We start from the raw sequence: 25,952 nt of genomic DNA, 5'->3' as shown, positions 1-25,952 counted from the left end.
GAAACCTTTTTGATTTGTAATGAAAGTTTTTAGGTTTTTTTACACCCAAAGGAAATAGTTAATTTTTACCAACCTTTCAAGAGCAGACTAGTGCTTTGAACTTCTCCTGTGGAGAATAAATGAAGTGAGGCTCATCTACCTTCTTTGTATGCGAATACATGTAACTAAATTCACAGTGCCTAAAACATGAAAGGGCTCAAATCCCTCAAACAGAAAACTTAGGAATAGCTCTGCAACTGGCTTCAGTGTTGACTCCACTGACCGAACATGCTGAGGGCACCATTCATCTCTCTGAGCCATCAGAGCTACCTTGGGGTGTCCAGCCCAGCCTCCAGCTGCCTGTCCAGAAGGATGTGGCATGCTCAAAGGTCCTCAGACACTTCAGAGCATCTAGATGGCACTAGCAGCCTATATTTAGGCACGTGAACTGAGCCTCAGGGCTATGATTCAGCTTCAAAAGAAGACATTTGGATGTCTGTAGTGCCTACACTCTCATACTGAGCAGACCTGAATCACACACAAACCCCTAAAGATCCATGAAATGCCCACGACCATCTCTGAGGGGCTGGCAGACACCAGAGTGGGTGAGCTGAGCCCCTTCCAGGCTCCCTCAGCTGTGCTGGGTTTCTGTACTTTGCTCCCAGGCAGACACCTCTGCTGGAGAAGCTTCCATGGAGGAATCTCAGGCTGGAGCTGGCAGCCCCGGGTGGCACCTGAGCCCTCCCAGCCTGCTCACTCAGCCAGCAGCAGATGGGGAAAGTTCTGCAGAGCAGCCCTGGCTGTCCCAGTGCAGCTCCAGGAAGTGACAGCCTTGTCCCCTCGTCTGACAGTCCTTCTTGAGCAATCAAGGAGGAGAGCCAGGATGCCTCAGTGAGGGTGGAACCCATTCCCTTTGGAGCTGGTAACAGCCATGACCAAGTGACTCCCTCTGGCTCTGAATACCTTCTTCTCCTGCTGCTGATCTGAATTTGGCAGGCAAACTGTTCATAAAATTGATGTATAAGGGAAGAGGTCACAGAAAATCCTTTTACAACACAGTTCATCTTGTATATAACTAGGAGGCCAGGGCAAATTTTTGACACATGCTCCCAGCCTACTTTTTGGAATGGTGAGTGGGTAAATCTGCATCATTCTCTGAATTGGTCTGAATTAACACTGCACTGAGAAATTACCTAATTGTAGAGATGCTTTCCTGACTCCTTGAATTGTATCAAGGCTAATAGTTTCAGGACCACTTTTCTGAGATATAGGAATCCTTCTAGTTGAAAAATGGAGAAAGTTTGAATTATAAGTATCTGAGAAAGTTACATTTACAAGGAGAAAAAAAATTTACCCGTATATCCAGGTGACAGAAAACCTTGAGAAGTTATGCAATGAACCCTAGATCATGATTTTTTTTTTCTGTGTTTTCCCATAGAACAGGTAGGGAAACTGAGGAAAATGAGGCATGGCACAATTGCAAGTTTTCCATGATGTTCCTCAACTAGAAAGGCTGATGTGAGCCTCACATGTGTATTTGTACATTGATCTCTTCTGCCCAGGACTCATGTTGAAGTAGGAGTGTTATGGTTCTCCTCTCTAGTAAAACCTGAAATGCACCAGGAGAGTGTGTGCAGTTAATTATTGAGTTTCAGTTTAAACTTCTCCAGCTAAATCTCCATAGTGAGAATGCAGGAGCACTTCAGACTAGGAGCCCTGATGAAAGGAAATTAATTCCTTGTCTTAGTGAGTGAAACGAAGTGGACACTTCCTCATCTCTTCACTAAATTCTTGATGAAGAAGATTCAAGACTAATTTTCCAAGTTCCCGACTGTGAAATATTACACACTTAATATTTTAATAACATTGTAACCCTCCCACACAGGGGAGGAATAGATTATGACCCTGCTTTTCACAGTATTCCTGATTTATACCCATCTGAGATTAGAGACTCTGGAGGTTCATCATAAAAGTGATGACCCAGCAACTTGTGGGGTTGTGATAAATATTGCATGAGATATCCATACATGAAAAAATCTTTTATAGAACATTAATCACTGCTTAGTTAATGTTGTGGGATGTTTTACTATTTTGTAAGTATTAAATTATTCATTTAAAAAGCTGATTTACTCTGAACTTTGACCCAAAGCTTTGGAAGGGTGAGAACACAGACAGTCAGGAGCAGCCAAACTTCACTTTGCATGTGAGTTTCCTCTCTTTTTTTCCCTGTCCTTTTTTTCTTCCCATAATCTTTCTCTGGATTTCCCACTCTAAACAGTGTGGGTGAGCTCATGTACCACTTAGAACTACAGTGTGAGCACTCACTCCTTTAATTTATAATGCTGGACCTCAGACACTCCAGCAGCACTTCTCATTTTCCCTTGCAAGGCTTTATTCCTCTTGGTACTTTTTTCTTGCCCAAGGCTTAGCCCAAGCCTCAGGCGATATTCATCTGAGTGAATGCAAAGGCAGGATTCAACTCTGCAAAGGCAGGCATCCACTCTGACAAGTGTGGCCTTTCTTCGGCTGGAAGGGGAATGTAGAAAGGAGCCTTCACCTTTATAGCCATCCCTGGCAAATACTGCTCGGATGACATTACGTTCTTGCAGTTGAGAAATTCCAATTTTAGCTAGGCTACCCCACATCTGAGCTTCCCATCTAATCAATGAAGAGAGACAGGGCTTTTGGGGAATATTTCTCTCACTCTAAAATAGGGCAGAGAAGCTGTGAAAGCTGTGATCTACATGCACCTGCTTCTCTTCACAGTCTTTTAAAAAAGAGCCAAGGCAAATTGCTCAAATAGAGACATTTATAGACAGATGAGGTGATCTCCTCCCTCAGCATCCATTTCAGCCATATGGACCATGTGAGATGCTTTAGGGCATCGTGGGTACCTCCAATTTTCCATCTTTAGAAGACCCTGATCCTGTCCTTCAATCATCCAGTTCTGCAGCTCTCTAGAGCATATGATCTCCCTTGGACATCTCCAGTGGCACCTGACACCCATATGTGGGTAAATGAACGGAGTTCTTGTATCATTTATTTGTACTCATCCACACCTTGCACAGTGTCTATTTAAATTAGAAAAATAAACCCTCTTTTCCATATTTTAAGAAAGACCATATTTTTACAAAAGCCTGCTGCAAATGCAGCAAATTAGAATCAAAGTTGAACTACTGAATTGTGGTCTCCAAAAATAAGACTCCTTTTAACCACTGACAGGCAAGCAGATCAGCAGCTCATGCAGCCCAGTTGCAGAGCAGTGGTGTCCAGGCTAGAAGGGTTTTGGCTGTGGCTGACTGAACAGATAACACACCTTCAGCATGCTGTGGACCATGGCTGACCTTCATGTGCTTGTTTCTTTTCTTGGCTGACCCAGTTTATTTGCTTCACTCAGTTTGATTTCCTTGGCAAATGTGGAAATTTTCTCCTTCCTTTTACTACTGCCCCAGCAAGCAGCATCTGAGGAGCTGTGGGCATCTGCCAGCTGCAGCTGCTGGCACAGGTCTGCTCTGTGTGGGTCTTATTGCACTCTCAGGTTACAGCTGAACACCTGGGTAGCATAAGACATTCAAGGATTTATGGAAAGCAGGATAGTATCTGTATGGAAAAAAGGTTCTGGTTTCAGAATTCTTTTTAATTTTTGATGGGAGAGCTTGAAACAGAGAATTTGGGTGTCTCCTGTAGAGTGTTCAGTGGGGCTTTTCTTCTGTTCCAGAATACCCTTGCTAGCAAACTGAATAACTAAAACAAAAGGAGTTTATGACTGCACCAGATTAGGAAACACACAGAGCAGACAGAATATATAGTATATTTTTATAAAATTATCAGTGTATGTCACAATTTAGACTTGATTCTTCATACTGAATATAACTTGAACACAGCAAACCTGTAACACAGACCAGAATGCACTGATGTCCTTTAATTTGATGCTGGGTAAACTAAGGTTTAAGATAGCAATCACTCCAGCTAATTCAGAGGTAAAAATACAGAAAACCTTTGCTTCATTTTAGCAATGCTGGAAATTCTTTCTATTCCTTTTATTGTAGTCTTACATTTTCCTGTCAGTGTCTATATTTTTGAATTATCACAATATCCAACCCCACTGAAAAATTCATACATTAGGTTGGCTTAAAAAAAAAAGTTAACCTTGTAAACATTTTGCTGGAGGTTTTAAATGTTAATGAGCCAGAGTGAAGTTCTTGCTGTGGGCATCCCACGCTTCCCTGAGAAGTGTAAACAGCAAGAAGGAAGGGGAATTGCAGAGGATGGTATAAGGTGGCATAATTACCTGTAATGGGCTGGAATTACTGAAGGGAAGATTTAGGTAGGTTTTAGGGAAATGTCTGTAAGCATTGGCATGATGGGGCTGTTCTCTGGTTCGCTTGCACCAGCGTGGTTGCAATGGACAGCAGACAATCTGCTTAAAGGGCAAGGAACTGTCCCATCAGAAAAAGTTGTGCAGCAGCAAAATACAGTATTTAAAGAGTGGTTCTCTACATTCAGCTAGCTTTTTTGGTCCATCTCTACCATGTGATAATTTTATATCTGTCAACATGAGAAAAGAGAAGTGAGGAGCTGGGTACCACCACTGAAACTGTTAATTTCTCTGTCTGCTCTCTGCTTCACTCCAGAATACTCTGAAGGACAAGGTTAACTAATAATTTTTTGCTCCTGAGGTCACAACAGAGCTACTCTTGCATGTATAATGCAAGCAATGTGCACTGAATGTCCAGTAAATTCAGCTTTTCTAGGGAACCTTAGATTTAGAGAAGAGATTCCCTGTGTTGTCCATACACTAGAGATCCTCCTACTCGGAGAAGGAGCTGTAGCTCAGAGCCCTTTCATACCAATGCATCTTGATGAGTGGGCCTTCCCAGACAAAAAAACTGTAACATCATTGGTCAACAGTAGAAGCTTTTAAAAGAAAATTCTTGTTCTTTGCAATGTTTTGCTGTCATGAGGAGAAAATAAATCAAGAAGCTATTTAAATTTCGTGCAATTCTTTAAATAAAGAGAAATTGTGGCTATTACTAGAGTATAACAGGTGGTTATGTTCATGCAAAGTTATAAAATGTTGGAAAGGACACTGTGATTCTGAAGTCAGACTGGACTGAAATCTAATTGCTAACATAATTCTAGAAGAAAGTTAAGCTACTATAGACATGATTTTTGACTTGAAAAAGTCTTTGGAAAGCCAGACCTCCTGCCTCTTATCACAGCTAAAGGAGCTTTTTAGAGAGAGAGTTTTTTCAGGTGATGGGACACTGATAGGAGATAGAACCTGAAATTCTCCTTCCTGCTCTGTCTGCTTCAAATCATGGACCTGACTTCAAAGCTTTACTTTCTTAGATGAAAAAAAAAAAAAAACAACACGAAAGGAGGGTGAAAATTATCCTAATGATCCTAATGTACATGTGGGAACTGTGGATTCGTGTCACAGGTGGTGTGACAGCACCTGGAGTTGATGGGGAGCTAAAGAGGCCATGGTAGCAAATGCACAGCACGTCTCTCCCTCTCTCCTCTAGCAATGACTAGGTATGCAAAGTGCAGCAACTCCCACAAGAAGCTGCAGGGGCCAGGGACAGCCTGGCTGCTGCAGGGGGTTATAATCCAATCTCTTTCTGCTGTCTCTCTCTAGCTTTTTTATTTTAATCAAATGTTTTGTTTCTGTTGAAATTGGTACAGGCATTCCTTAAAAATGGATCCATTGTGAAAGATTCTCATTTTCCTGCCAAAAGCAATTTTAGTGGGGCATAGTGGAAAATCCTTTTGTTTGCTGGCAATCCCTCCTTGTGGAAGACCAGCTGCTCGTTTCTGGTAGCAGAACAGGTACTAATTCCTCAAGGGCAATACATTATCATGGCCAAGCCTGCCCAAAAGCAAGTGCAAAAGCCTAGGGAAGCCACTGGGAAGGATTGCACAGATTTAAAGACAGAGATGATTTTTGGCTGCAGCAGTGCCTGGTTTTGCCTAGGAAATGACTCTTGACCTTGTGACAGTGTGCAGAGCAACACCTCCTCTTGTTAAGAACATTTTTGGCCATGCTGGGCCCCAACACATCAGCTTGTGGTGCTTCTTTAGGCTTTTGCCATTTCTCCTCCAGGTCAGGAGCTTTTGACTGATACCCAATTCAGCCAGTTCTCTAGAAAAGGCTGTGAGAAACACACCTGAGCAGTGGCCTCATGGGGACACAGATGGTTGATGTCACCTGTCAGGAAATCAGTCAATACTGTACAAAACTCTCAGTACTGCAGACTTATTGGCAGGAGTTTCAGCTACAGACATCATACAGGCACCAATAAGCCTATGACACCTAATGAGGCAATTTTCTCACCAGGGGCTGTTTCGTTCCTTTTATCTACTGTCTCTTTTCCTGGCTGCTCTTCACTTTCCTCTTACCTCCCCTCTCTTTAGTAAAAATAAGCAGAATTAATTTCTTTCCTTCAATATAGATGTTGGTTGTCTTGGGAAAAACCTACTTCATCCATCTCGGTAATGAACCCTCTGCTAAGAGCTATGGTATTTTTAGGACTTGCTTGCATACATAATCATGCTTTGCATTGCCAGGTATTTTATAGCACAACCAGATTTTCCAATGTTGTCAGACTCTATTTCTTTACTGATAAATAGGCATGTATCTCACTGGCAGTGATGGTAAGCTTAGCTGCAGGAGCTACAAGAGTAGAAATCAGAGACCAAACGTGACTTTTTTTTTGTACCAGCAATCCTATTCTCCATCACTGGGCTAATGCTGGTAGAGAGGCTCCAGACTTACTGAGGGGAATTTGAAGAATATAGATTTCTGGGAAACTAAATGTGTCACAGACAGTGGCAGCACCTACCCTACACTTAACTCAGTGAATGCTGGACTGCTTTGTCTCTGAGAGGAAATAGCTCAATTAATAAATAGCTGTCTGCCTCTCTGAAAATAAGCTCTAATATGCAATTAAAGTGAAAGATTTCCCTTTTGAGGGTGTGGGGAGCTGTTAGATAAAATTATAGGAGGACCAGATGTGAAAAGTACTGTTATTTAATACATTTAAAAATGAGGATAATTAAAATAAGTGAAATATATAGAGTCTGCCTTTAAAGGGGAATGTATTTGTAAGCTCCCCTGCTAACATCTGTATCACTAGGGAGAGTGTAAGGACTAGCTACACTACATGGCAGAGAGATGACTAATTACAGAACATACACACACTTGGATTTCCTTAACATAATAATGAGAATTTATTAAGCAGTGGCAGGGAACAGCAAGCTCAGTGCTGCAATGTTATTATTATTATTTATTTCTATTACAGTGCTGAATATAGGAATGAATGGAAATGGGACTGCCCATGGTGTAGGGTGCTGCCTAAGCACAAATTGAGCAATTGACTCCTGCAGCTTAAACACTGCTCTCTGCAGCCATCTCCTGTGGGGATAAGAGTCCAGCTCTGAGAATAGGTAGAGCAGGTAGCTTTTCACTTTGACTTGTGGGAATAAATTTTCCATTGGGTGTGTCAAAGGTTTGACCAGCTGAGCACTAGCAGAGGGATCATGTCGATCTGAGGGTGTACATGAAAGGGTAGAAATGGAAGTGGCATTGGATAAGCAGAGTGGTAGCACAGACATATAAATTAAACTATTCATAATCCTTGGATGAGAAGGTTGGATTATTGCAAGGACTGCTTATTTCAGGGAAACTTAGAAATTCAAAATTCTTAAAGCTTCCTATGTGCCCCAGAGACTATGAAATATCCAGCAACATGTCTCCATGATGTAACCACTTCCTAATCCTTTCCTTCTTGTTAGGACAGCATTTGTTTGTCCTTCTGGAAAAGAAATGGATTTGAATAAAAATGAGCCATGGACCAGCCTAATTCCAGGTGATGGGCAGGAGACTCAAATTCTTTTCCCCATCTCTGTTGTCTGCGTTGGGAGCACAGTGCCGTGCTGTCCCTGCTCTGTGGACAGCCCTGCAGCAGGCTGACAGCAGAAGATATTTCAGAGGAGCCCCACTGGTCAAGGCTCATTCCCAGCTACAGCCCTGTCTCATAATCCTTCTACTGTCACCTGTGAAATGTGTAGAATCTCACCTGTGAGGTCACAAAAATATCAAGAAGTTTGCCTATAATTGGGACATCTGTCAAGGGACAAAAAATTTATTTGGATGGTATTTCCTTACACTAGGTATTTCCTTACACCAGTCCTACTGATGTGCAGCTTATGATGTATATAGTGTAGAGTAATAATTGAGAAAGGAAATCAGGACACACTTGACTTAGGTCATTACTGTCACCAGTATTTCTTTGTTTCCAGAAAACACTTACAGCATTTATTACACTTGCACTTTGCTAATGCAAGAATCTTCATTATCAGAAAATATTTACAAGCTCAGGATCTTCTTCCCAATCCTTATTTGAAATGGATGCAAAGAAAGAGATTAAGGATAACTACATCCTGATCTTTCCCCAGGATCTTTTCCCTGTTTCCTAAGACTTTTGGCTCTGTAATTTCTGGATTCTTTTTTTTTTTTTGTAAAGCCCATCTGTTTTCTCTCCCATTATATAATTGATTCTATCTACAGTCACTTATAAACATGGCATGTAATGAATTATCTCATTTTTTCTTTATCTTTTTTTAACTTGCTGGTTTTATGTTATTCCTTCTATTTTGTTGGAAAAAGCAGCTGGAAGTAGTTCAGCCTTTCACTGTCTCCATGCAACTTATGACATCACAGAGCTTTTTCATATCAGCTGTTTAATTTCCAGGCAAGTAAATGAAGCAGTGACTCAGAAGGAGACTATAAGTGTACTTTGAGAGGTATAACACTATCTTGGAATGAACCATGTTTGATGGGGATGTTATAGATTTCCTTTGTCACTAATTGGAATGTATATGTAATTGGGTTTACTTTGGAAAGCCTGCAGTAATCAATATCTTTGGTCAGGATCCAATATTGACTCCCTAAAACTCAGGAGTTATCAGCATTGCCTGAGCATGCAGTGCTGTTTGATGGAAATGATTCAGGTGTAATATGGGAAGTCCTGAGATATCCAAGAAAATGGTGCAAGAAAAATGAGATGGGGTCTAAAGGGGACCTAAGATTCTGGAATCTGCTCTGGGCTTTCTCAAGGCCAGTGAGATAACCCAGGACATTTCAGGTGACATGTTCTGCCTCCTTTTATCAAAGTCATTCTTCTCTACACTATGGAAAACAAACCCTTCTTTATAAAGGTGCACACATAAGGAATTAGGTGCTCGCTTTCAGATAATTCTGTTTAAGATAGTTATTGCCATAATTGTAATTTACAAATAATGATATTTTTTATATTAATCTATATGAATAGAGGCAGTGTTGCTGTAAGCAACTGTTTACTGAATCCACATTTGGTTAGCATTGCTGTCATTTCTCTTTTGTGTGGCTTTCTTTGTATGTTCTAATTAAAAGAACTTAGAATCTCTTGAATGTCTTCTTTATTTATGCATCTTTTAATTAGAAAATTCAATAGTTAAGAATTGGGGCATGTGAAGATGCAGCCATTTCATCTCCTGCTGTGATCTTGTTATATGTCCTGAATTAATTGATACCAAGCCAAGTTAGAACTTGGATAAAAATGCCATCAGGGATTAATCCTGGGTGAATTTGCAGGTCAGGCTGATGATTTAATATGTGTCAGATGTACAAGACTGCTGAGTCTTGCATTTGTTCTTGTTTTGTGGTGCCAGACATCCTTGTCCTGGAGATACACACTCACTAAAAACCCTGTGATGGATTTTCCAGAAGAGGAGGTTTTGGTGTGGATGGTCCAGTCCAATTCCAAAGCCCTTGTGACATCCAGAGTTGCTGTCACACCTGTGTCAGTGGGGTATGCTCTCTTTTGTCACTGCCAAGGCCAGATCCTCTCGGGCAAAGGGAACTCTGCCAGCAGAAATGGACCCAGAACCATCTGGTCCAGTTGGGTTCCACAGATCCCTTCACAGGGGCCATACTCTGCTCCTTCTAGATAAGTAAATCACGTAAAGCAATTGGATCCTTGAGAAAAGTTCTTTTTAAAAGCACACATATGATGATGTCATTTCCTTAGAGAAGATCACTGTGCCCCAACTTGTGGTAGCAGAAAGGAGAAGCTGCTTACAGCAGTGTTTTGGACACTTTTATCTTTCTGTTGCCATGGATGAGTGAAAAGAACAGATCTTCCTGCTACTGTTTGTCTGGAAGGAACAAAGATGTAGACAAAAGACTCAGCTGGTTGAATACCCATTTACTCCTGGAAGTGAAATGGTATTCAACCAGCTGTTTGGATGGCTGGAAGAGTAAAAAAACGTAAAAGGGCTGGGGACTCCCACAGGTTCCCAGCCTGCTCAGTTTCTCAATCTTTCCCTTCACTTGCAGCCTGTGAAAAGGAAACACACTGACAAATATTACGAAAGACAGCATAACTTCACAGCAGTTTTCCTACAGAGAGCTGAAATGAAGTTTTTCACCTTTTCTCTTGTGTTACCTCTGAAAATAAGGGCAAAAGAGCCATTGTTTCTGGCAAAGCTAAGGCTTTCCCCTGCATTATCCTTACAGTGATTCTGTGTAGCACAAATCAGAAATTATGCCAGAAGAATGCTTTGATACTCTGCTATTTATATGTATGCAATACTAAATGAATTAGAAGCTATCTTAGATGATTATAATGTGTCAGCATCTTGGAAATGATAGAAGTAAATGACACCCTTGCTCACAGACACAATACTGAGGAAAAGGCTTGAACATGCAAAAAAAAGCGAGATCCCCATTTTTCCTGAAGGAGAGAAAGCTTAAAGTAAAGCCCATTGAGACAAATCCTGCATCATGGTTACTACTGCTGTGTCTCTCTGTTATAGAGCCATGGAGTTATAGGGAGGAGGACTTGATTGCAAATATTGTTCACTGTCAGGTCCATTTCCCTGCTATTCTTCTGCTCAGTGTATTCTGAGTTCTGCCTTTGGTCAGCTCCCCACACCATTAAATAAACAGTAGATCAAAGATTTCTGCCCCTTTCTCACACAAATACCTCTAAAAATGACAACTGAAATTGATCAGAAATTCATGGTTGGAGTTTCACCACCAATTTGAACAAGCTGATAATCTGATCCTACTACTGTTTTCTTTGGTTTCTTTTTGTTGCCTACATTTGATTAGAAATCCCTTTCTTAAAGCCTCTGTAAACGTGTATTCTTTAATTCTATTATAAATTCTCAGTGGACTGAGAATGTGTCTAATTTGTCCCCACATAACGTGTCTGGAACAATGTTTTCAATGCTAAAATGCTGTATAGAGCATTTTAAAAACCCTTCCTGGAGACACTAATGGAATTTTCCTCCTTTCTACCCAGCATTCCCCTTTCTAAAACTTAAAAAATATACCCAACAGCATATTGTAGAACATAAATTGTTTAAAATTAGGCATTTTTCCTCTCTTTGCTTTCCCCCATGTAAAGCAATTTTCTTTTTAAATGTTTCAAAATTTGCAGCTGTGCAACTCTAACAGGATGTCCTTAGCTATGGAAAACACATGAGCATCTGTATGCTTTCTGACTCAAATTGTTTTAATTCAATTTTAGTGTACACTTGATGTGATGAATTCAAGTCATGTAACTATTGAATAAGCACTGGGGAAGATGGATGGACATGGGTAAAAGTAATGTGTCATCAAATGACACATTTTCTTCTACCCTATCTCAATGTCAAGGACATGAAAGGGAATGAATTGGTTTGAACAAATATACTTAGAGATTTGTATTCTGTTATCTGTTGCATTGGTCCTGGTTTGAATTCAGACTGTCAAGGATGCATCTGGGTACTGAACTGAAGATTTACAAGGAAGAGATAGCAGCTAGGGGAGAAGTGTGAATAATGGGGCTCTTGGTGAACTCTCTGTAAGGTTTTATATTCACTGGAGTTGCCAGCATTGCCTTTGTCCAGGTTCCCTTTGAAATGATGAAGGATGATCCCAAGACCAGATTGCTGTCACCAGCCAGGGAAGCCCTGCTGCCTGTTTTTCTTCAGGTCACAAAATTTCCACGTGATCTTGGGCTAACCACACAACCAGGCTTGAGGCACAGCCTTGGGAGATGTGGGGAGTGAATTATGCAGGTTAATGCATGCTGTGTTGGCTGCTCACATTTGTGCTTTTGGCTGCCCCAGCTCCTGCCCCAGGAGGGGGCTGGTGGAGCAGAGCCCGTGTTCTGTGCACTGTCACCACTGAAGAGTCACCTGTAATGCCATGGTAAACAACATCTGTGAGTAATAATCTGAGAGTACAGTGTATAATATATGGTCTATTAGTTTTAAAACAAAACTGACAGAAATATAGTTAAATTCATCCTGATTTATTAATTATTCAACAGGACACTTCAGTTCCAGTAAGCAAGTGGACAAACTACATATTTCATCTTTTGAGGGACTGGGGTCTAAATTCTGATTCAAGGAAGAGTCTGGTTGTTTAATATTCATCTTTAGAACCCAGTGCTGCTGTAAATCCTTCCTATGTTGGTTAGTTAACTGGTGTTTTGTATTTCTGATGTATTGATTAGGAGATTAAATTAAATAGCTTTTGTTAGATTAGCAGTTGGTTAGAGCATGATGTAAATGATGCCATGGTTGTGGGATTGATCTCTGTGAGAGCTGGACTTGATGACCCAGAATATTCTGTGATTCTGGGAGCAGCATAGCAGTGAAGGCTGTGTCACCTCTTCTGGAGATGCTGGGGATCCCCGTTGGTCTGCAAAGGCAGACTCTGTGTTGTGATGGGTGTGCAGTGAATGCAAGAGCCTGCCACGTGTGCCTCCCAAAGTTTGCATGGAAAAGCTTCATAGGAGGGGAAACATGGTAGGGTAGGAACAGGAATCTTCACAGTTTCTGCTTCCAGAGGGTTCAGGAAACCAGTCATGATATAGCAGAGAGCTACTGCCTGATGGTAACACGTGAGCACTGCCAAGAAACTCCATTCTTTCATGAATTCCACTGATTGCCTTTCTGAATATGATGGGGCTTCATCTGTGCTTTGCAAAGTGCTTTGCAGGACTTCTCTGAGATGTACAAAATGCCTGATATTTGCAGGACACACTGTTGCTCAGTAAGGATCTGACCTCATGCTACCAAAAACTTTCATTCAAGGCATCTTTTCACTGACAGCAGAAGTGGCCTGGTTCCAAGCCGTGCTTGGCTCGGACCAGGCTTTCTCAGGGACTTTTTTCCATACTATGTTCAGTGATTGTTTTGAATAAGTCACCTGGTGCCTCCCTGAATCTGTTGGGATTTTTGTTTTGTTCTATTTTATCAGCAATGATGGATGGGAGTTTTGAACAAAGCTGCTCACAGCAAACATGTCAAGTTTCCTGTTCCTCAACACATTGCTGGGAAAAAACTCTGCCAAGATGCACCTGGACATGCAAATATCCAAACAAAGGGGTGGCTCCAATTGGGATATTGCCTGGACTCAACATGGCACAAATTTCCCCTCCCTTTTCTCTATACCTCAAGCCATATCTCATAAGCCAAATGTCACTCCACATAATTCTTTTAGATATTCCATAAGTAAACCCAAACCAAATTGCTCTCTATCCAATATCAATAGTTTTTCTTTAAAAAATAAAAACATCTAATATCTCAGTATATCTTGTGTACTAAGGAGATAACCAAGTTATAAGAAAATCTGATTTTTGTCCAGAAGAAAATGACAGACTTAAACCTGTGAAATACCACACTCCTGGCAAAAATGTTGATAATGAAAAAAAAGCTGAAATCTCCAAAGTGGAATCAGATTTTAGATATGTACTGTATTCAATGGACAAGTATCTGATTCTTTGAGATTGCTTTGAAAGATAATAATAAAAAAAGGCAAAGAGCTCTTCAGAAATTCACCATTAAGATGCAAATCTGTAGGCAGGAAGGCTTGGTTTGTAATTATCTGCCAAGTCAAATAATAGGGACAAACCATACCTGAGGAGAATTTGGATTAGTTCAAAACCATGTTTTGTCAAGTCGAAATGATTAAATTTTTCTATATATTTATATATTTTTTCCAATGTTTGGAAGGTAAAAACTGAAAAATGGCATGTATTCACTCAGGAAAGCCTTATACTCTGCAAAGGCTGAGTATAACTAACAACTTACAAAATTATTATTTCATTCTTTCTTTTTATCTCTCTGGGCTCCTTGTGCCATCAGATACTTTTCTATGCCTCCCATAATGGTGTCAGCATCTCTTACACAGAGGAACAGTTTAGTCAAGATAAAATATGTGGTGCTTTAACAGCAGTATTGTGTTCTAAAGAAGTTCATTGCACTGTCTGAGTTCTCCCCAGCATGCTCTGCTTCAGCAGCAGCTGAGGAGTGAAATGGATGAATTTGCTGCTGTGGGCAAAACTACTCAAGCAGACAGCTGGGACTGCTGAGGTCCCATTCCCCTATTTCAGGCTCCCTCCTGCCTTTGCCACCCAGAAATCTCCTCTTGCTGCTTCCCTTAGCACCCCTCACATCTCTACGTCCCCTTCAACTCACTGCACCTGCAAAAATTTATGTCCTTCTTTTTGCTGAGGTTCACTCTTTAGCCAAAGAGCTCAGCATTTGCAAACTTTCATAGAGATGCCTGCACTGGGGTGAAGTGCACTGAGGGATTCCCTTGTTTGCTCTGCTATAAATTTCTGAGCTGGGAGAGGCAATAATTCCAAGTCTGGATTTCAGTATTTTTTTCTCTCTTGAGTTCTGTGTTATTCTGAGGATTGTCCCAAGACATTTGAGAAAGCAATTTACCTGTGTGCAGTTTTTATTGGGATGAATTGTCCCATGTGTTTTGTGTCAGCTATTTTGCCAGATAACTCTCTGAGGATTTTGCTGTTCCTGTTAGTGGCAAATGCTGAAAAGTTACCTCAGTGACATAACTTGATTTGCTGAGGAAGCTGGTAAGAATTGGAGTCATGTCTATTACTGAGACCATCCATCCTTTTTAATTTTGTGTACAATAGCATTTTCTTGTTATATAAAAGTTTGCATGCCAAGGAGGTCAGCTTGGTATAGACTACAACAGGGGATTTAAAGACCTCTCAAATTTTGTGGAAATAGAAACCAGATTTTGGGGATGGCATAGAGCTTCAAGTGAAAGCTGGAAACTTTTGAGGTTTTAGCCTTTCAGAGCTCTTTCCTTGTAAAGATATTTTGTTGTTTTTCTGCTGATTAGCAGAGGAAATTAATCATAAAGAAGAGCAAGAAATTATGGGAAAATCTGCTTTCATGGCATAGCATTAATAGGCATGAAGGTTCATCACACAATGAGTGAAAAATCCCTACAGGGTGAAGTTTAATTTCTAACAGTAACAAAACTCAAAAGAAAGTGAAGAGCACCCTCTGAGGCTGAACTGGAGAGGACCCAAACAGTCTTGATAAAATGCCCACCAGATCAAAATCTTGGGGTTATTTTCACAAGAGAACAGGAGTCTGATTGTCAGAGTTAGTGATCTGGGCTTCTTCCCGGGGCTTTTGGCACCTGCAACCTGTCTGATGGCTGGGCACTGACAGGTTTGATAATTTTGGAATTGTGCAATACAATTTCAGCAGGTGAATTCCCATCACAGGTTTTCCTCACTGGAGAAACTCATTTAGTTCTCATTCCTCTTTCTGGACACCAACAATCAGGAATTTCTGTCTTTAAGGTTTTCTCTCCCATCTCTGAAGTGTTGGAAGAAGGTTGGAATGCAATTGGAGAAAGGGCAGAGGGACTCCGAGTAAGATGTGGGAAGTGATAATGACAGTAAAGAGGCTGATATCAGTGTAAAAAGTCTAAATATTAAAAAGAGAAATAGATTAAGAAAGATAATTGTCTGAGCAATAGTATGTTTTTTTCTTTCAGCCTTGTATGTGCTTGCAGATATCACAGCATTTTTATACTTATTTTTCTTTCTTTTTTTCTTTATTCCTTGCCTCTAGCCCATTTACTTTTTAAGCCTAGCAGGTTCTTGGTGTCTCAGCTTTGCAGCAGTTGCATTATTCCTTTATTTTATTAGAAAACAGGCACAGAACTGCAAAGATGGGAACAAACGTTTTAGCAGGGCCTGCTGCAATAGGCCCAGGGGTTTAAACTGAAGGAGGGTGGACTCAGCTTAGATAAAAGGAAGGTGTTTTTTACAATGAGGATGATGAAACCCTGGAAGAGGTTGCCCAGAGAGGTGATGGGTGCCCCATTCCTGAAAACATTCAAGGTCAGGTTGGATGGGGCTCTGGGCCCCATCTGTGGGCTCTGTGTAGTGGAAGGTGTCCCTGCACTTTGCAGGGGGGTTTGGACTTTTTAAACTGGGGATTTAAATGTCCCTTGCAACCCAAATAATTCCGTGATTCTAAGATGCCTCAGATGGACAGCACTGGGCTTTGCCATAGACATGAGTATTTCTGCCTCCCTCTTTCAGAAGCTACAAGTCTGACTGCAAATACTGCAAAAGCAGGATGCAATGTGAATGCATGATCTGGTGAAAAAGAACCCCACCCTGCAACCATAAAAAGCATCAACGCAAAACTCCCCTCTAATGCTTTCAAACCAAAGTTAATAACATTACCATGCTCCAGCTGATGGCTTTTCTTCAACACCCACCAGGGCTACACAAGGGAACCTTGTCCCTGCTGTCCTGGTGAAAGCAAAGCTGAATGTCACCTTCTGCTTTATCTGCCTCTCCTCTTCGAAGCTCTCCTTTCAGTGCAGGTCTAACCCAATTCTGCTTAGTTTGTAAAGCTTGACAAGATCACTGCTCAAGGTGCTAAGTTTGTAAGGTGCATTCATTTTTCATTTCAAATTCTGCCTCTCAAGCTATCTATAGTTCAGCATTTAGGCAGCAAATAAAGCTGTAGCTGGTGAGCTGAGCAGAAAAAAGAGATGATAAATGAGTTAATACTGAGTTTGTCACAAGGCAATTTGCTGTATGAATTAAAACACAAATTGGCCCATGGGTTTAGGGTTTACCAGCCCTGCTACAAAATATGTTAGTGCAGAAATCTGGTGATAGTGTGTTTGAAGGTCTATTTTTCTTAAAGCTGGGCAACTTGGCTGTCCTCTCCCTCTGGCACAAAGTCAAAAGAATAGAGAAGAGTACTGTGCTCATATGAGTGATGCTTTAAAAGGGGAGTGTCATATACATGCATTAAATTAATCTCCTCTGGTCAGGGGAGCTGTCTGCTTAGCAGCATCTGTCCATAAAGTATTATGTACTTCTGGTCCCATTTCCTGAGGTCTAATGCATTTTTATGTTAAATGGTGCTCTGAGCTGGCCTTCTCTTCCTTTGGCAGTCACAGTGACCATTGCTGTTAATTGAAGCAGTACCTGACTCCATACTGGAGGGCAGGACCCCATGCCATGAGAGCAGTACACTCCTACAACTCACAACAGCTCCTATCATGAAAAACTGAGGACAACCTAGACCTGTGGGAGAAAAGATTTAGCATGGACAAATGCTAAATGCCACATTAACCTCCATTTTAATTTTCATTTGATGCAGTGCAAACATATTGCCCTTGTCTAAGAGGGCAGCTCACCTTGCACTCCTTCTCTTGCAGTCTGAAGACATCAGGTCTGGGTTCATGGGGTTTGTGCTCCATCACAGTATCCCTCCACATCAGATACTGTCAGGAAGGGCTGCACTTTTCAGCCATGGTATGTCTTCACTTGGTGACTAAAAGTCCTTTTTATCCTCTTCAGAACAAGTAATTTCCTTTTCACTCATGGCAAACTGAATAACAAGGAAAGGAGCACACAGCTGTGTGTATATTTGGCTAATGCCAACCATAAATGTCCTAATGAATTCTCATAAATCCCAGTCAGTCAAGGAAACTCCATCTCAATGCATGAGTGTTTGTAGTGACATATTCTTCCCTCTTTTACATGTCCCATGGGGTCCATGTGCCTGCAGAGCATCCACCAACACTGAAGTCTTTTCACCACAGGGCAGCTGTGGTAAAACGTTCCCTAGATCCCTGCTGTAAGCTTGGGAAGAGCAGGCTGTGGAGGACAGCAAGTACCTTTCCATGAACTACACCACCTCCTTGTTTTCCTGGGAATTGATTGTTGTTAAATAATTTCTTTTTTTAAATTTATTTACCCAGCCATATTGGGCAGTAATGCATGCATGTAAAATAAAATGATGTTAAAAATAATATACAGAACTCCCTCAGTCTCCTAGCTGCCTGTTAGGTTACCAAACATGCTACCAGTCATGGTGCATTTATTTTCCCTAAGTTGCCTTAAGGTCAGGGAACACTGCCTTTATCTTTGAGAGGGGAAGCTGAAGCAGAGTGGGTAAAGCCTTGATCATCAAAGGTGTATAGTGAAATGGGATCCAGAGGAAAGCAGCCTATGAGATTGTTCACTAACTTGAAGATTTTGGGTCTATGAGACTTCTCAGTGTCATGCAAGGGAGGCTGTGGAAAAGCAGGGAGCTGAGCCCAAGGTTCTGTGTGCTTAAACAAACACTTTGTAGTGATCCAGACTTCACTATATGCAATTATGCATAGGGAAAGGTAAGCAGCTATTCAAGTGCTAAATATTCTTTTCTCCTGAGTGAGTTTCTGAGAAGCTTTGCCCTTGTCAGCTGCAGATGTGCAGAAGATTAAGCCCACAGAATGAGGGTCCTTTGTTATATGTCACCCTGAGAAGTTTTCTAAGAAGCAGATCACAGAAAGAGGCTTTCCTGCCTTGAAAGGCAGGTGTCAGCTGTGGTTCTTAGCTCCTGTTGAGGTGTTTCATCTCTGAAAAATTACCTGAATCTGTCAAAGATCTGAGATCTTAATTTCTGTGGCCCTCCTGGAGACTGAGGAGATGAATTCTCCCACAGGTTCTAATTATGTTAAACTTTGTCCTTGCCTCTGTGTTGTAGTGATTTGCATCCAGCCTGTTCCCCATGCTACTGAATAAGTGCCAAAGCAGAGGCCCCTTGGTTCTTGATCTTGGACACTGCTATTTGTTTGCAAATACTCAAAAGCAGAATGACAATTGTTAGTGTTCCCAGACCTCTCATTTTGTTACCAACACAGTGTAGAGGAAGAGGGGAAGAAGCTCTGTCTCATCCCTGGGAGGTCTGGGTGTTAGGGAAAGCTGTAAAACAAATTGTATAACAAGATTACCTGGCTAACCAGAGGGCCACCTGTACAACCTGATTCTCACTGAGCCTTGAATCATATTTTTATTTATTTATTTATTTAAGAGTGGCAAATTGTAATTTGACCAAAGTGATCTTCTTTCATGAGGTGTGTAACACCTCGGGCTTGGGGTTCAGAAGAAGAAAGGTCAAGCACTGGGATCTTCAGCTGAAATCTGTGGGAACTGGTGACAAGACTTATGGACTGAAATTACTGGTGAATGAAATGTATGAAAATCAAGTTTTTTAGTTATAATTGGCTATGATTCAATGATCCTGAGTGGAATTACAAGGCAGGAGATTCCTGGAAATGATCAAATGGTGCTTAGATAAGGCACTTGTAAATAGTAAACAGAAATTATTCTTGCAAGTGCAGAATTGATTATACGGGCCGGTCCTTTTATAGTATTTATTTTGGAAATGCCTTATGTAAGGTTATGATCTATAAATAGTGATGCTTTTCTTGCTGAGGTGTTCTTATGGAACCACAGGCCAGCTGTAATATAGGAACTGAGCAGAAGAGCCTTACCCAATCCAGATGAAGATGTCATTGCAAGGATATTCACAAGAGATTCCCACCACCAGTGGCAACAAGAAACTCCATCTGTTTGAGAGATTTGACTCTTCACATGAGCTGTCCTGGGCCAAGATCCCAAGAAACTGTTCTCCTCTTCAACAAACACTCTGACCATGAGTGTCAGGGTAACACACTGTGGACAGACGTGCTACAAAAATGTTAAGAATTCAGAAAGATCAATCCATGGGCATAACACACTGGGCACTCAAAGCTGATGTTGTGTTTAACAGTATCTCCTTCAAGCCCAGTTCCTTATATTTAAAATGGAGATATTAATATTCTTGAAGTCTAATGAAAACAGGTCCCTCTTGAAGCACATAAAGACAATCATGATGCACTCAGAAAAAACTCAAGAAAGAATTCAAACTGTGCAGAGTTTGAATAACTCATGACAAAAATGGTGTAGAGTTGCCATTGAACAGGGGCATTGAGTTGGAGTTTTGAATACATACTTGGTCAGTGCCCATTGTGTCTAATGTGCAATGAATGGAGTAGGGGCTCAGTGGAAAAACTCATCTGTGACTAAGTTATTAAAGACTTTCACAGTACCCATGAAGAATTAATAAAAAGGAAAGGAAAGTTACATGGCTGTTCCATATTTGGTATTTTCTTGACTGCTGAATGCTTTGACTGTAAATCTTGCTGTTGTGTCACATACATTTCTGGACATAAGTGGTAATAAATTTCAGTTCATTAGGGCCAAAAAGCTCATTTACCATATTCCCTTAGAACTTCTTGATGGAATAGTTTGTGTCCCATGAGACTGGCTTTATAAGAAGTGAACATTTCTTTTTCTTTTCATAAAGTTTTACCATGACACATGCAATAACAAACACTGTGCTACACCAGGATGTGTTTGTGTTTACTCTGCTTGAGACTCCCCATCAGCCCTCACCACTGTTAATAATTCTGTCAACGAAGCTGAGATTTCCATGGGAAGCATATAGGCAAAGTTAAACAAAGTGAAGGACTAAGGAAAAACAAGCAAATTGCATCATGGAAATCTGTGTCCCTGCTGTGTGCTAACAGCATACCAGTATATGGAAGAGTTGCCAAGAAAGGGATTAGTGAACTTCAGAATTCCTCAGAGAGGAACCAGGGCAGACAGACCTCACTAAAATGTAGATTGGTTTTTCTTGTGGATGCAGATAATTCTTTTCGCTGAGCTCATTTCTATCTTCCTTCATTCAATGTGACTCGGAGTGTGTTGATGTATTTCTGTATTTCTGTCTGAGCTACCCCATGCTTTTAGATTTACTTTGGCAACATTTTATCTGAACTGATATCTCTGCATCAGCTACGTTAAAAAAAAAAAAAAGGTCAACAAACCATCAAAAATCCCTTACAAAATCCAGAACACAAAGTGGTGCTAATGTCAAGTTTGGTTTAAGAATCAAGTGGACATACCCACCTCGAGCAGGCATAAAGCAGTCCATAGTCTGTAAGTTACTGTTACTGGAGAAAAAGTAGAAACTTCCCAGATATTAATGAGCATCTTGTAATTGCAGAGTTCAGGATTAACAATGAGATATTTGTAAGTAATGCTGTATTAGTCATGACTTACAGCTTGCCTGTGTTTTACAATTAATCCTGAAAGACAGGAAGGGATGTATTGTCCTTGCTGTGTAATTATGCTACAGAGGTTCTTTCATTAAACTCTACAATGGCAGCTGAGCACTTCTTGTGGTGCACTGGGTGCTTGTGAAACAGCAGTGACCCTGCTTTTCATCTGCACTTCAGGGGACCAGCAGGAATGTGCATTCCTGCACATGACACACAGCCATAGCAGAAGCGAAGAACATCTCAGAGGGAGACACTTCTGTGCTTCTGGCTGTATTTCCAACTCTGTTTATCCCAGAGAAGATTACAGAGAAATTAAAGATCAGACATGTTATGGGTGATGTGTTGCTGTACAAGATACCTCTGAGACTGGTGATGTTCTTTGCCCATCATCAATCACATAATGGCAGTGAGCCTTGCTGGGCAGCAGTCTTTATCAGCTGCTGAGCTTAGACCCAGCAGCTGGGTGCATTGTATCTGTGGTCAAACTGGCCTCCAGAGATGTCTGGCTAGAAGTAGGTTCACCTTTTAAAGCTTCCTGTCATTGGTTAGATGGAGAGAGTTTTCTCCTTCTCTATTCATGCTGAAATGCCACAGACAAATGCCTTCTCAGTCAGATTCTTTCCTGGCTCTTTCCCCTGCAAATATCAATCATGGAATCACAGAACGGTTTGGGTTGGAAGGGATTTTAAAGATCACCCAATTCCAACCTCCCACCATGGCAGGGACATCTTCCACTGGACCAGATTGATCAAAGCCTCATCCAGCCTGGCTTTGAACATTTCCAGGGCAACCTGTTCTAGCACCTCACCACCCTCACGGGAAACAATTTCTTCCTAACATCTAATCTAAACCTATTCTTTTTCAGTTTGGAGCCATTGCCCCTTGTCCTGTCACTATATGCCCTTGTAAAGAATCCTCTGGCTTTCTTGCATCACCTGATTAAACTGATTTTCCTTGATCTGAACTAGGTTGGCTTGTTAGGACAAGTGCCAAGGATCAGGAGGACTGTGCCCTATGTGAAAAGGGCACAGCTGGGTAGCTACAGACTTTCAGCCCCCCTTTGCAGGTCGGCTCCTGATGAGTGGAGCAAAGGAGAGGAGTGGGAGCTGTCTGACATTGCATGTTCCCATCACTCTTTATCTAGGCAGGCTGAAGCCTGCCAGTTATAGCCAGGAGTCAGAATAAGCTTCCTAGCTGGAGCTGTGCATTTTAATTAGCTGCTGTGCACTTGGTGGCTGAGCAGTGACATAAAGCAGCTTTTTTAGCGGAATTTTAAAAAGCTTTGAAAATGTATTTTTCAGGGAGGAATTTCCCATTTTATTAATTTTCTTTGGGCAGGTCCAGACTCTCTGTAGGGTAAATATTTCTTACAACAGGAATTTTAAATTTTGTATGAGCCAGATCTCAAGATACTGCACACCAATACTGTGCTGTTGAAGCCAGGAGTTGTTCTGATTTATTTCAGCAGCAGATAAGACCTCCTCAGGAAGACAGGTAAAAAAAAATAAAACAAAGGAGAAAACAGGGAAAGTGAAAAGTAAAGGACAAATTCTCACAGTTTGTTGTTTTAATTGACTTCACTTTTCAACCCCCAGAACATTATTTTGGCCCCATTGGCACTGCTTTAGCTGGACTGTGATAGCTTACAGGCAGTCATTGGAAAAACTTTGGCTAAGCTTGGTGAAATTGATGGAAAGATTTGCCTTATTTTAGTGAGTCTGAGAGCAGACACAGCAGCAGTGGATGTTTTCTAAGAAATACAGAACCCTTATCAATTTTTTTCTCCTGCTGTGCAGGGGAGATGTCTTAGGGCTGTTGTTGCCTTTGTTCCATCACAACGTTCCTCTTCCAGCCTCAATGCTGTCAGAGGCTTCTTGCAGGGGAGGATTCCAGCCCCGGAAAGTGATTCCCATTTCTTTTATTTTTAGCATCAAGATGTCTTTTATTCTGGCTGAAGGACAAAATCCCTTTTCACAGAGTCTGCTTGAACAGCAGAAATGAGTGGCTATTAAAAGAAGGCTTACTGTAAAATAGGATAATAACCTAGTTATTTTGCATTTCTAAGTCATTCTTGAATTGATATTTCCTTTCCTACAATGTACACCAATTAAAAGCCACTGAGCAGTGAAAAAAAAGCAGTCTGTGCAATAATCTGACAGAGAATCATGAGCTGTGAAATGAAAGAATTATTTTGTTGCATTAGTGTGAGAAACCATAGCAAATTCTTACAAAGCAGACTTTGTCCTGGACTATTGCTACAAATGTCTTTTAAGTCTTGTAAATGTCTTGTATATTTTAATGCCTTTTATGTACAAATAAACATAGGTGACACATTAGGTTTCAAGGACAGCTTCTCTTCTTGCCTGTCCCCTCAATGCTCCTTGAATGTCCTTCATACTTGTGCACAGGTACAGGGGCTGTGCAAGGCTCTCTTAACCCTGATGCATTCAATCAGATTATTGACGATACAAAAATATTCCTCCAGAAAAGAGGGAGGTTTTCTTTGGAGGGCAAAACATGGACTAGGAATGAGCGTAGCAGGATATTCTCTGTTAATTGCTAATAGTTCAGAATGATGCATTTCAGTGCCCCTGAGGTTAATGGGAAGTTTGGGACAGCCCTCGGTCAAGCTGTTTAGCAAATATCATCAAAACCCAGCCACAACTGCACTGCAGATTTGGATGCAAGAATGGAAGAGGACAGATGAAGCTTGTAAACAGACAAGGCACTCATTATGCTAACTTGATTGTAGCTAATTAAAAAGGGATATTAGCTGATTGGATTACAGGGGATGGAGCAGAATGACCCTTTGTTCATGCCTGTGCTTGCATCAGTAGGATTCTCTGCTCTGTCCAAGAGCGTGTCTGCATTATCCTCATTCTTGTTTCTTCTCGTCTGCTTTCAGGGACAGATGCTCCCACACAGTCACACAGCATGCCAAGCTCCCCAATAGCTGCTGTGCCAGGCTGGCTGGTGCTCCTGTAGCTGTGCTGTCAGGCCGTGGCAGGGAGAAGCTGTGCTGCTCTCTGGCTCTCTCCGTGGGTGTGCAGAGCTGCCTGCTCTGATCTGAGCTTGGAACAGAGAATCAGGAAACCACATCCAGCAACTTTCAACACCATGCCAAGCAGAGCCCTTATTTCTTCCATGTTGTTTGACATCTTCAGTTTCCATAACAGAATCTTTTGCCACATATTTGGCAGTGTTTAAGGCCAAGCTGGATGGGGCTTTCATCAAGCTGGTCTAGTGGAAGATGTCACTGCCCATGGCAGGGGTTTGGAACTGGGTGAATTTTAAGGTCCCTTCCAACCCAAAACATTCAGTGATTCTATGAAGTTTCTTGTGCAAATTTTCTAGAATAATTAGATGGAAGTATTGTGCACCTACTAGATGTAAGATATTACAGACACTTACTGTGATTCAGATTAGAAAAGCAGCAATAACAGAATATGGATTTTACAATTAAATATGAGAAAACCTAAAACAAAGCCTGACATTCCTGTTTTAGTTCTTCATGCAAAGTAACAGGATACCATTGCATAATCTTTTTAGTTCTCGACATGTGAAAACAAAGCTCTTAGAAATACAGTCTTGTCTGTGTGCTAATTCTTTTGCCTTTGGTAGGACTGAGGTTGTTATGATTTGCAATGGTTGTCTCCTGCTTTAAATTCAGAGCAGAATGGCAGACAGACAGAACTGCCAGAGCAGACAGCAATGTTAAGAAGCCTGAAGAGAGGCTTGCTTATATACTGGGCAAGGAGAGAGAGGTGTGAAGTCTTTTTCTGCAAAAAAGATGAGCCAAGTGAGTCTGTTTCCAGATTTTCTCGCTGTCCATGCCCCTCTCATTCTGTTAAGAAGGCAGACATCAAATCACAGTATTGACACTAGAAGCTGCTCAGTTCAATGATCATTTGAAAACAGGGTGACCACCAGAATTACAAAGAAAAGAATAATAATGAAAAAACTTGGCACAGGTCATTTATTAAGGAACCAGCATATCTCGGAGTTGGAACCACACTACAGCTGATTCACTGTGCAGAATTGTTTGTTAAAAGCATTATTTTTACCACGTTTGTTGTCTCTATCCATTAAAGTCACAGAACATCAGTTCAGATCTCATCTCCCCCATCTTTGGCCCTGTTGATGGGTAGGTCCCCAGTGTGCACAGCTCATTTCAGCCCATGGAATAAGCATGGAGAAAGGCCAGTGCTTTTAGAGGGCTGTGATCTCAGGACAGGTGTCTAACACAGCTGAACACATTCTCTTCTGGAAATGCCTTTCTCCATTAGCTGCAATTAATGGTGCACAAGGAGACTCTTCAATATCCAAGGTAAACTTGCCTGACAAAATCATTAGGTATTTTAGATGTGCTTTGAAGATTTAATTGAGGCTTTTGTTATAGTCAAGGAAAGTAGAGTGTGACAATCATCTGAGCTCTTCTTCAGATCATCTCAGCCTATATGAAGATTATTCCTCTAACTCATAGTTTGTATGAATAATAAGAATCATTTATTTAATCTCATCCTGAATTCCATTGAACACCCTGGTTAGGTCTTTGTTGACTACAAGGAAGCCTTTGGTGACTTGCTCAGCTACAGACATTCCCAATTATAGATCTTGTGAAATAAGGGAAATGCTATCTCACAATTGATCTAAAGTTTCTTATCAAGAAAAATGTTGTTCACTCTGTAGTGAAAAAGTT

The 25,952-nt window shown here is 41.1% G+C and overlaps 1 protein-coding gene across 3 annotated transcripts in view; it reads left to right on the top strand.

Annotated features, from left to right (window-relative positions):
* Positions 1–25,952, top strand: part of KCNQ3 (potassium voltage-gated channel subfamily Q member 3) — a 193,119-nt gene that overhangs the window by 53,657 nt on the left and 113,510 nt on the right. The window lies entirely within an intron of this gene.

Source organism: Sturnus vulgaris, chromosome 1 (genome assembly GCF_052056855.1).
Source record: "Sturnus vulgaris isolate bStuVul1 chromosome 1, bStuVul1.hap1, whole genome shotgun sequence".
Lineage (NCBI taxonomy): Eukaryota > Metazoa > Chordata > Aves > Passeriformes > Sturnidae > Sturnus > Sturnus vulgaris.
Note: the sequence above shows the minus strand (reverse complement) of the source record. Positions and strands in the feature narration are given on the sequence as shown.